This window comes from Ranitomeya variabilis, chromosome 5, assembly GCF_051348905.1.
Source record: "Ranitomeya variabilis isolate aRanVar5 chromosome 5, aRanVar5.hap1, whole genome shotgun sequence".
Lineage (NCBI taxonomy): Eukaryota > Metazoa > Chordata > Amphibia > Anura > Dendrobatidae > Ranitomeya > Ranitomeya variabilis.
Genome location: NC_135236.1, coordinates 501,907,509 through 501,918,494, shown reverse-complemented (window position 1 = coordinate 501,918,494; position 10,986 = coordinate 501,907,509). Strand labels below are relative to the sequence as shown.

General features: G+C 39.9%; 1 protein-coding gene across 1 annotated transcript in view; it reads right to left on the bottom strand.

The window, feature by feature from the left end:
* Positions 1-10,142: 10,142 nt before the first annotated feature.
* The window catches only part of TSPAN17 (tetraspanin 17), a 68,468-nt gene continuing 67,624 nt past the window's right edge, over positions 10,143-10,986 (bottom strand). Inside the window, exon 8 of the mRNA XM_077265708.1 lies at positions 10,143-10,986. This exon is cut by the window's right edge and continues 1,343 nt beyond it. The gene's annotated coding sequence lies outside the window, so the exon portion shown is untranslated.

The following is a 10,986-nucleotide window of genomic DNA, read 5'->3' as shown; positions in this document are numbered from 1 at the left end:
AAATATAACATTAAATAAATAAATGTGAACAAGGTGAACCGGTAACCAAGCAGGGACTGCATACAATATATTAACAAGTACATGTAAGGTCTAATAAGAAATAATAATAATCTTTATTTATATAGCGCCAACATATTCTGCAGCGCTTTACTGTATATAAAGTGAAGCCAATAGTGCAATTATAAATTAGAGGATAAGTGTTCCAGATTGCACTACATACAATGCACAGAGATGCATAAAAGGCACTTACATGAGCGTGTAGATTAGTTTGTATGGCGTCCCATACTAATAATGAATTAATAAAAATTGTAATTGGTTTTTACTGGCAATTTATACTGGTGGCATCTTTGTCGTTTATTTGTTATACCATGCCTGATTAAGAGACCCAAGTAGTCTCGACATCTTGTTTTGTAACATCACATATTTTGTTTTTGCTAGCCACTAAAAGGTATCATAACTACAATTATTATTTTGTTTGGTTAGAAATACTGATGCGGCATAGTATCTGGCACAGAATGATACCAGCTAGTTGTCACTGCAGTCTATTCAATTATATCACTGCATCCACAGAAGTGTGAGATGGGCATTTTACAGTGAACATAGCCGCAGACTGTTGAACTTCCATAGCCTAGCTAAGGAAGGTCTCTATTATTCTGCTTCAGTGGTTTCCCTACTTCCATATCTTATTTTTTCCACATCCCATAAATATATTTTTAATAGAGAAGATCAAATCTATTGTTATTTGACTGTCAGATTCGACAATATTTTTCTCAAAAAGTTTTATTTGCAGCCAATCTCCGATGCTTCAGTTGCCCTGAAAAAATGTGTATAACACGCTACTTGCCTGCAGACTTGTGAGTCCTTGCAGCATGCACACTACGTGCTGTGAGAATTCTCCACTGCCAGCACTGAGAGCAGGAGGCTCTGTTATCGCAAGTGTGTGCGTTGCATTCACCAGACACTCCCGGCGCAGGAGAATCCTTACAGTGCACACTGTGATACATAGAGGTACTGCAGACTTGTACAAAAAGATGGACAACCCCTTTAATGTAAACACAACCTTACAAAGTCAATGAGACATCCACATACAGCTCTGGCAAAAATTAAGAGACCACCACATCAAGACCCTGTCATGGGCAGCCCAATCTCCAGACCTGAACCCCATTGAAAACCTCTGGAATGTAATCAAGAGGATGATGGATAGTCACAAGCTATCAAACAAAGAAGAACTGCTTACATTTTTGCGCCAGGAGCAATGTGAAAGACTGGTGGAAAGCATGCCAAGACGCATGAAAGCTGGGATTAAAAATCACGGTTATTCCACAAACTATTAATTTCTGAACTGTTCCTGAGTTAAAACATTAGTATTGTTGTTTCTGAATGATTATGAACTTGTTTTCTTTGTAATATTTGAGGTCTGAAAGCACTTTTTTTGTTGTTTTTTTTTAATTTTGACCATTTTTCTTTGTCAGAAAAAAAATACAAAATTTATTGCTTGGAAATTCGCGGACATGTTGACAGAAGTTTATAGAATAAAAGAACAATTTACATTTTACTCAAAAATATACCTATAAAGAGAAAAACCAGACAAACTGAACATTTTGCAGTGGTCTCTTAATTTTTGCCAGAGCTGTATATATGGTTATGGGTAAATGAATGATAAGCATACTTCAGTACTGTCTTTTCACACACTATCATTACATTAAAGTGTGATGTTTTTTTTTCTATTGCTACGTTGTGAATGGCAATATGTTCTCACTAAACAAATTCAGCCAAAAATGGTTGCTGCATTCCCTGCCTTAACTGTTATACAGGCTTTGATAGTGTATGCTATAGCATGGCATTATTAGCAAGCCCAAGTGGTTGCACCCAAGGTCATGGGAGACTGTTCTGGCTGCTGCAGTATTCTACATTGTGTATAAAAGTGAATGTTCAGTACCAAATTTTTCGGACTATAAGACGCACATTTTCCCAAACAAATTTAGAAGGAAAATAGGGGGTGCCTCTTATAGTCCAAACGCAGGCTTACCCCGGCAGTGGTATAGCAGCGTCCCTGTCTCAGGGAACAGGCGGTGGCAGAGGTGTGGCGATGCTAAGGCTCAGTGTCAGCGGTGCGGAGTGAATCGTTGGTTTCCCTGCGGCCATCTTCAGGAAGCCGTGGGCCGACAGAGACGGCGTGTTTGCAGATTGAGATCTCAGCTGACCTCTCGCGCACCATTTTCCGGAGGCTGTGAGCTTGAGATCTTGGCGGCCCTCAGCTTCAGGAAAATGGCCGCCGGAGGCCATGCCTGCGCAGATTGAGATCTTGGCAGCCTCTTTCCTGAAGCTGAGGGCCGCCGAGATCTCAATCTGCGTACACGCGGCCTCAGAAAGATGGCTGCCAAGAAATCGGTGATGCACTTAGCTCTGCTCGCCTTGGACACCGGGCCGTGGTGTCATATTTCTGCCGCCGGCAGTTTGAGGAAGAGACTCTTGCCTCACAGTCGACACTGGACCTGCATCGCACCGCTGGGATAACCCGGGACAGCAGCATTGCCCCACTCCTGCCGCTGCCGGCTTCCTGAGGAAGGAACCATTCCTCCTGTGACCCTGCTCTACCACCGCCAGCCTTCAGGTAAGATACCTTACATTCGGACAATAAGACAGACCCCCCCCCCCATCGTATAAAAATATTTTTTCTGCTATTTTCCACCCCAAAATTTGGGGTGCACCTTATGGTCCAGTGCATCTTATAGTCTGAAAAATATGGTAATTTATGCAAATCAAATAGCATATTGTTTGAATTGAGCAGGTCCAGCAAATTTCCAAAAATCAGACAAATTTAAAATGCATCAAATTTATTGCTCATTTATAATTGCTTATCTTTATTTATTAGGTAAGGGACCATATATATGATAAAAGTTTGTTCTGGATCTATTGTACTACATACTAGATCTTACCCAATGCAATGCAATTTATTTATAATGGGCTCGGAATTTAAAGGACAAAGACTAAAAATCAGCACTCTATAGTGTAAAGGTTTTGGGTAAAATGATTTTGAGAGTAAGCAGAACTGCTCACTTTAGTAAGATTGTGCTTATAATAGGCACAACACTGTCCAAAAGCGTGGAAAAGGTGGACCACCTGCTTGTGCAGTATATGCATGTCAGAAATGACAGTAAGTGAAGCAGAATGTAGAAGAAAAGCAATGATCCATGACTAACTGCTGGAAAAGACGACGGCTCATAGGTAGAAATATGGTCACTTTATTGAGGCAATTCCACAATAAAATGACTGTACTTTTACCCATGAGCTACTGTAAGAAGATGGACATACTGCCCACGTTCCCCCTTGAAGAACTCTCATTTTTGTGTATAATGTGAACCAATGTTTTATTTGTGATAATGTGTGTTGCCCGACGATAGGGGAAGTTAGGGTTAATGTTTACAACTACCCCACAGTGAGAGGAGCTAAGTTGAAGGGACAGAGACATTTCCAGTCAGAAAGTCAGATAGGGATGAGTGTAAGCCTGAAGCAGACCTAAAGTCTGGAAAGTAGGCAGTGCCACATGACGTTGGTGTCTCAAAGTGAGTAGAGGCAGAGATGTTGGTCAGCGTGAACCAGAGTGAAATGAAGAGGGAGAACGGACAAGACGATGTTGTGAACAGTCAGAGATGTGTCCTGAGGGATGACGCCTAGCAGTATATCCCCCGAGTTCATAACTCTGAGAGGTAACGGTCAAAGACGGGACAGGGAACGTGAGATGAAGAGAGTGCCCTGGGTGGGAGTTCCAAGGCAATAGTAGAAGAGAAACGAAGGACTGGCCATACTGGCAACATAGTTCCCTTGAGGGAAAGAGGATGTGGAACTGCTGGTTGAGAATAGGACTCTTGCTAGCTGAATTGTAGTGCTGAACTGGGTTGTGGTGAAGGAAAGTGAAACAGTGGAGATAGAGACTAGAGCTGGGCAAATATATTCGGAAACGATTTTCGAATCTGAATTCGCCATATTGGTACCCTATTCATGCCGAACTTATGTTTCCCATCATATTTGCTCATTTCTACTCCCACTGACTCCAATGGCATTAGGCTATGTTGAGCAAATATTGCAAAAACCATATTCATCAGCTATTGTAATCCGATCCGAATATTTAAAAATTCACTCAACTCTATTAGAGACCAAACAAGTGACAAGAAATGAATTGAAACTGTGTGTGAAGATACTCCGCATTGTGAAGGAAAAGTTCATAAAGTTGTGTACTTATTGTACATAATTCCCACAAAATTATCTTTCAGTATAAAGATTATTTTGACTAGTGGTCTCTTTCATTGAAGTCTTCGACGTCTGGTCCTGACCAACCAAAGTCATCAGTAACATGGGACCTGCAAGGGCATAGCGTCCCCTTTGCACAAGTCAACACACCCAGCCAGGACCTTCAAGTAACATGCCGGGGCATAAGAGACAAGTACCTCACCCAAGGATACCTCCCCATACCACTTCACAATATCATCTTTTTCAGCAGCACTCAGTGATTCAATTTTTTCTTATAGTAGTGTCTGTCTGGGTTTTGCATTGTTTCCATTACATTTTGATAGCAAAGATTGCGCAGCACGTGGATGAACACAACTTAAGCCATTGTCCAGCAATGGACACTACGTGAAGATGGTGGCAACTGTTATCAAGCAAAGACAAATCTCAGGGGAAACAAAACATATGGTAGGTGTAACTTCAAAGCCCATGAGAAATATGGGAGCAGAAGTCAAAATATAACTCTAAAATGGGGCACACCTAGCGTTGCTTAGTATATAGCAGATTTAACAAGAACTGTCATACTACTGTATGGAAATCTCCCCAATGTATATAAGCAATTTATAGTGAATTTTCTATCATTTTAGTGTAAAATAGAGTATTTAATATAAAACTATTGAGACATTTTTGTTGCTGGTAGCTCTAATTCTATGTTACAGTGTTGCCATTTTATTTTCAGTTTAATATCGCAGAACTTACTAAAGGAAAATCCCACATGTCTGGAGTTACGAAGTGTGAACTCTTGTACATATGATAGCACTATGACAGGTTCACTTACAACATCCAACTCCTATCACTTCCCACTTTATTATATTATGACCGAGAATCAAGTATGATGACCTCAAACGAATCAAAGTAACATGAAGAAAGGAAAAGAAGGATAATAACAGTGGCAATATACAGGAAAGAAAGCCATGTAATTTTAGTTGGCAAGTTACCAGCTTGGAACCAAATTCTGATTATATTTTTGACTCCAGGCGCTAGTGTTTCCCAAAAATGTGGAATCATGTTCCTGATGGCTGCTACGAACATGTTGAAGGTAGTCTTCCTTTAACTGTTCCTTACCTATGGAGTATGAATAGGGTGTAATTCAGTGCCTTAATGCTCTGTCTGTAAAGCAGATTAAGCAGACAAACACAGCTAGACACAAAAGTTGGGGTATTGGGCATCTCCACCAGAAACATAAGGATGAAAAATTTGAATGCCTAAACAAACTGGCGAAAAGCTTGAAGCTTTTCATTTGGAGTTTGTTAGAGATAGATTTCTGCTCAATAAATACTTACCACCCTTAGTTTATAGATTCTGTTTTACAGAAACCATTATAGCCAAGAGCTGCATTCATAGTTTTGCAAACTGAAAACAACCACTATAACTTTTATGGCTCAGTAGCCGCTCTGTTTTGTATTCTGGAACATGTAGCTTTTCTACCAGGCATAGTATAAATGTACAATAAACTGATGTATTATTTACTATTACCGTATTATAAGAACTTAAGTGTTTTGACAAGTCTGCCAAATGTTTCCATTAATAACCAATGTAATGATGTTATGTACTGTATGCACAAAGTTACTCAATAGTTTGATGTAGTTTTATCTTTTCAGATGAGTTTTAAAGGGCATCTCCCCCCAAAAAAAACCCGCATTTTAAATGGGCTATACGGTAAACCCCAACATATATACAGTACAGACCAAACATTTGGACACACCTTCTCATTTAAAGATTTTTCTGTATTTTCATGACTATGAAAATTGTACATTCACACGGAAGGCATCAAAACTATGAATTAACCCATGTGGAATTATATGCTTAACAAAAAAAGGGTGAAACAACTGAAATTATGTCTTATATTCTAGGTTCTTCAAAGTAGCCACCTTTTGCTTTCATGACTGCTTTGCACACTCTTGGCATTATCTTGATGAGCTTCAAGAGGTAGTCACCAGGAATGGTTTTCACTTCACAGGTGTGCCCTGTCAGGTTTAATAAGTGGGATTTCTTGCCTTATAAATGGGGTTGGGACCATCAGTTGTGTTGTGCAGAAGTCTGGTGGATACACAGCTGATAGTCCTACTGAATAGACTATTAGAACTTGTATTATGGCAAGAAAAAAGCAGCTAAGTAAAGTAAAATGATTGGCCATCATTACTTTAAGAAATGAAGGTCATTCAGTCAGAAAAATTGGGAAAACTTTGAAAGTGTCCCCAGGTGTAGTGGCAAAAAACCATCAAGCGCTACAAAGAAACTGGCTCACATGAGGACCGCCCCAGGAAAGGAAGACTAAGAGTCACCTCTGCTTCTGAGGATAAGTTTATCCGAGTCACCAGCCTCAGAAATCGCAGGTTAACAGCAGCTCAGATTAGAGACAGGTCAATGCCACACACAGTTCTAGCAGCAGACACATCTCTACAACAACTGTAAGGGCTTGTTTCCACTTGCGAGAAACACGTCCGTGTCTCGTATGTGGAAACCAAGCTCTGGCGCCGGCACTTGGGAGCGGAGCGGGCAGCTCCATGCGTTCCTATGCGGCCGCACGCTCCGCTCTGGAGTGCCGGCTCCAGAGCTTGGTTTTCACATGCGAGACACGGATGTATATCTCGCAAGTGGAAACAAGCCCTTAAGAGGAGACTTTGTGCAGCAGGCCGTCATGGTAAAATAGCTGCTAGGAAACCACTGCTAAGGACACGCAACAAGCAGAAGAGACTTGTTTGGGCTAAAGAACACAAGGAATGGACATTAGATCAGTGGAAATCTGTGCTCTGGTCTGATTATTCCAAATATGAGATCTTTGGTTCCAACCACCGTGTCTTTGTGCGACGCAGAAAAGGTGAACTGATGGACTCTACATGTCTGGTTCCCACCGTGAAGCATGGAGGAGGAGGTGTGATGGTGTGGGGGTGCTTTGCTGGTGACACTGTTGCGGATTTATTCAAAATTGAAGGCATACTGAACCAGCATGGCTATCACAGCATCTTGCAGCGGCATGCCATTCCATCCGGTTTGCATTTAGTTGGACCATCATTTATTTTTCAACAGGACAATGACCCCAAACACAGCTCCAGGCTGTGTAAGGGCTATTTGACCAAGAAGGAGAGTGATGGGGTGCTGCGCCAGATGACCTGGCCTCCACAGTCACCAGACCTGAACCCAATCGAGATGGTTTGGGGTGAGCTGAACCTCAGAGTGAAGGCAAAAGGGCCAACAAGTGCTAAGCATCTCTGGGAACTCTTTCAAAATTGTTTGAAGACCATTCCCGGTGACTACATCTTGAAGCTCATCAAGAGAATGCCAATATTGTGCAAAGCAGTCATCAAAGCAAAAGGTGGCTACTTTGAAGAACCTAGAATATAAGACATAATTTCAGTTGTTTCACACTGTTTTGCTAACTATATAATTCCACATGTGTTAATTCATAGTTTTGATACCTTCAGTGTGAATTCACAATTTTTATAGTCATGAAAATACAGAAAAATCTTTAAATGAGAAGATGTGTCCAAACTTTTGGTCTGTACTGTACGTGCAAGCCAAACTATGATAAATGAATGAATTTTAGTAATACATACAAAGACAAAAATATACCCACAATAATATTGAAATATCAAAAGTAAAAAAAAAAGGGGGGGGAACCTGTCTTCTATTAGCAAATTAGGTAGACATGATAAGTAAAATCAGAAGAAAACAGAAATATATACATATTTATAAAATAAGGTAAGGAGTGGATCACTTAAATTTAGTCCAAGTACGCCTTCCAAAAAGAATTATACATATATAAATTAAAAAGATTATTTATCTTGTATATATACAGTTGTGTGAAAAAGTGTTTGCCCCTTCCGGATTTAATATTCTTTTGCATGTTTGTCACACTCAAATGTTTCAGATCACCAAGCAAATGTAAATATTAGGCAAAGATAACACAAGTAAGCACAAAATGCAATTTTTAAATGAAGGTCTTTATTATTAAGGGAAAAAGAAATCCAAACCTGCAGGGCCCTGTGTGGAAAAAGTGATTGCCTCCTAAACCTAATAACTGGTTGGGCCACCATTAGCAGCAACAACTGCAATCAAGAGATTGCGATAACTGGCAATGTGTCTTTTACAACGCTCTAGAGGAATTTTGGTCCACTCATCTTTGCAGAATTATTGCAATTCAGTCACAATGGAGCGTTTCCTATCACGAGCCGCCTTTTTAAGGTCATATCACAGCATCTCAATCGGATTAAGGTCAGGACTTTGACTAGGCCATGCCAAAGTCTTAATTTTGTTTGGCATCAGAAGGCGACAAGGAGAAAAACACATGGCCACACACACATGCCAGCCTCGTTCTGACAGCGCTCATTCTGTGAAGCGAGCAGTGTCAATCAGAAGCAGAGGAATAACAAAAGAGGAAGTGTGCACTAAAGTCTTGGGGTTAAGTCCCCTATAACACTGTATAGCCCACTTGGGGGTTGCACACTCCTTTTAAGGTTAAGTATTTTGGACATTTACTGCAATACATGCAATTTTCTCTAATATGTTGCTAATAAAAGACCTGCTTTTATGCAAGCTTAGAATAAAGAAAACCAAACAGAACAAACTAAAATTCCTAATCTTTCAGTAAACTACACCCAGTCATCAAAAATTATAATGGCATAACAGACTTCATCCAATCAAATAATTAACAAGTATTGTCTGCTCCTGCTGTAGAGAAGAGAACATTACATTTCAGAGTGTTACCAGTAAGCATGTCCCTTATTTCAATCATTTGTGTATAGTTTTAATTTTTTTTAAACTTTTTCTAATTTTCCGCTGCTTTTTACAGTACCAGCAAAATCTATGAGATTTCAAAAAATCTTATGCACAGTCCTTGCCTTTTTTTTTTTTTTCTTACCTTTGTCAAAGAGCTGCATCTTTGCAAACTGCAGCTGTCAATTTCAGTGTTTTTGCAGCATTTTTCACCCATTGAAAGTAGTGGGTGGTGCAAAAATACAGGTGTCAATTTTGCAGAGTTTTTGGTGACAAAACCTGATGAAGTAGAAGGAGATTTTTTTTTTTTATGCACTAAACTTTAAATCCGCACAAAAGACAAATGTACCCTGTAAAAACGCAACATAAAAAAACACAGCAAAACATGCATTTTGCAACCAGATTAAACTTCGCATTAAAAAAAATGCAGAAAAAAAAGCAACGTGTGAACATAGCCTTAGGGCATGTGCACAAAAGTGAGTTTAATACAGAAATTTCAGGAAAAACACTGCATAAAACAGGTGCGTTTTCGGTACAGATTTTTCCCCACTCATTAGAATGGATGAAATCTGCAGCAAAAACGCTGAAAGAACTGTAGATCTAAATCTGCAAGTCAAAAATATGCCGAACGCAAATGTGTACTTAGCTTTAGACTAGTGGACAGCCTACACTTTTTGATGAAAATTAACCAAGTCTCTTATATGTTTGTATTTTGGCACACATGTACCCTGTACATTGATTTCACACTATAGGAGTGCTGCTTAAGTCCATATATTTTTGCAATATGTATAACTGTATGGTGCATGCCATGAGGACGCTGGATAAAATAAACCATACAGAAGATTCCCAAACTACTCGTAGGCACACAGAGGGTAGTAGGCACACAGAGGGTACTGCATTATTGAATTTATAGAAATCAGTAGTTCATTTTTTTTCATCGCTACAGCAGATCATGTTTCCTTCCATTTGATAATAAAAAAGGGTGAAAAGAACGTAATTAAAATTGTAGTTAAATATTCTCCAATTGGAATTCTGTGGAAAATACCCGCAGACTTAAGGGTCAGTGAATATTTTAATGCAAGGTGCTACCGCCCTCTAGTGGCAGCAGCAAGTTCTCGATCCATATTGAGACCAGAAGACAATTTTTGTAAAGTTTATTGTCATAAACAATTTGTACAGTAACATTGCACCGCAAATTCCTGACTCCGCTGCAGCAGTGTGACGTGTGGACGGTAGGGGACGTGACTTCTGCTCATTTCAGAACTGTAACCTCTCGGATCACACATTCTGAAAATATTCACAATTTTTAGGGACACAAGACAAAAAAAAAAAAAACAGCGTTTAACCAGACATCTGCTGCGAGAGAACTAAAAGGCTTCACCGAGCTAACGTTTTAGCAATCTGGGGCAATAGAAGAAAACATTCACCAGTCACATGTGAAGACGCTAGCGTGGCATATCAGCAGACAGTTCTTACTAGAAAACCCAGAGAAATTTCCAGTATTATACCACCATGTAATTTATGTGGGAATTCACTCCCAATGGCGCTCTTAACTCTTCAGTGTCCATACTCTTCAGTAGACAGGCTGTGTAGTAGAGGTAGGTGACACGGACCTTTCCATCCGTTTCATTACTGACTATGCATAGATATCAGGAAAAGCACAGGGCAGGAATGTAGACAGTCCTAGAAATCAGGTTGGTTGTAGTACACACTGATAACGCTATAGGCAGCGTACTGGGCTGTGGAATCAAATACCTATGATCTAATGATGATCAATATCACATTGAAAAAGGATCCTATCTAACTAACTAGATCTATAAAACTTTCTCCATCGTTGAAGCCTGGCTAAAAATAAAGCAAATAGATGGAGATTCCAGACCACAATCTCCATTTTATTAGTGCTCAGATTGGGTCCAGTTCTGGTGAACACTAGCAAAATAAAGGTTTCCTCCCTGGAATGACGTTATCTCCGTGTAGCTTAGA